Source organism: Bison bison, unplaced genomic scaffold, assembly GCF_000754665.1.
Source record: "Bison bison bison isolate TAMUID 2011002044 unplaced genomic scaffold, Bison_UMD1.0 scf7180017864080, whole genome shotgun sequence".
In the NCBI taxonomy this organism is placed as follows: Eukaryota; Metazoa; Chordata; class Mammalia; order Artiodactyla; family Bovidae; genus Bison; species Bison bison.
The window spans coordinates 857310-859061 of record NW_011494652.1 but is presented as its reverse complement, the minus strand read 5'-3'; positions in this window follow the sequence as shown (position 1 = coordinate 859061).

Below are 1752 nucleotides of genomic sequence, written 5' to 3'. Positions count from 1 at the left end.
TGCCTTTCCAGTAATTGTTGCTCTTGCCCCTCCCCCCAGGGGCGAGGGGTGGGGAGGCTCCGGCCTTCACGGCCCCTTCTCCCCTCCCCCGAGCCGGCCAGTGCCCGGCGGGCTAGACAGTTCCTCCAGTAGGAGCCAGGGCTGGACTCTGGGGAGCCCCAGGGCTCTGCAAAGTGGGACCCAGACCCCTCCTCTCCCAACGGGCCCCAGCTGCCATTCGGCGAGGACCAGCAGTTCAGCATTCACCTGGGCACCTGCCTCCAGAGCTGTCGGCCATGAGGGCGGTTGGGGAGGGCTCCAGGCAGGCACAGGGTGAAGGGAGTGGGCCCCGGAGGAGTGAGGGGCCCAGACGTGGGCAGCAGTGGGAGGTGGGCAGGCGTCCCGGAATTAGGAATTAAGCCTCGAGGCCTGAGAAGTGTTTGTGGGGTACATGCCCTGAAAACAGGGTGCCCAAGCTGCTTGTCGGGGGGCCATGACCCCACCTGATCACCACTTCCCCCTTGAAGCGTCACAAGCCTGGGGAGGGGGATGGGTCTCATGAGGCACTATCAGGGAAAGCTTCCTGCAGGAGTGGGCTTTGAGCCTGGCTGGAGACCAAGGGAATGGTTTTAACTGATGGAGAGGGGATGGGAGACTCTCCCAGAAAAGGCTCCCGCAGGAGCAAAGCTCAGACGGTGGGCTGGGGTCTGACCTGGGTTGGGGTGGGCAGGAGCAGCCTGGCCTCAAGGTGCTCCTGGGTCCCAGAACCCCCAGGCTAGTGGGTTGGGGCTTCCAGCCCCCTCCTCTCACCAAGGTGGGCGCGGATAGGGTGAGGGGTGCTGGGGTATTGAGGGGTGGGTGACAGCTCTGTGGGGGGATAGGTTGTCCCAAAGATGGGTGCTTGCTCCCCCAGGAGAGGAGGCGAGAACAGAGCAGGTTAAATTTTGTGATTCCACATTTATTAGGAAAAACCTGAATAATTAAGAATCAAAATCACACCGTGAAATTCATTAAAGCACAGATTCCAAATCACCACAGATTATTCTGATTTGGTGGGGCGGAGCGCCCGGGAGGACACATGTCTTGTTAGAGATGGTGATGCCCGTCTGCTCCCCTGCGGTCGGGGGTGGGGTGACCGTCTGTCCAGCTGCTCGGACCAGGAGGGACCTGGAGGCAGGGCCTGCATGTGGAGGCGGCTCGGGGCCCCTTCTCTTTTCTCCGGAATGGGTAGGAGAAGCTGCCAGTCCAGAGTGGGGGGCCTGAGCACCCCTATTCTGCTGCTGGACAGAGTGAAGAGCTCTGGGCAGTGGTGGGCCTGTCCCTCCCATTGGAAGCTGTGGCCTCAGGAGCCGCTCCCCAGCTCCTGCCGGGGTCAGCATCTCTGGGGTGTCAGGGAGCCAGGCCCACTCCGGGGTCCCGGGACGGGCTCTCAGGCCACGATCGAGCCTCGACTGTGGGCCTCCTTTGTTTGGCTGGGCTGGGCCTGCCCTGCCCTGCCTGCCTTCTCTACGAGTCCCCCTGGGTCCTGGATCTGAGACTGGGGAAGGGTCTTCACAGACCCTGTCCAGGCTGTCCCCCGTCTCCCCGCAGGCAGCCCCTGGGGCCGGCACATAGCCCTGCTGCCTCCTGGCCGTACGTGGGACAGACCGCCGGCCTTGCCCTGAGTGTCACACCAGCGATGTGGGCCCCCTGGTCTCAGAGCCGAGAGCTGCCCCCCCGACACCCAGCCGAAGTCTAGTACCTGCCGGCTGGGAAGGGGCAGTCTCGGCGAGC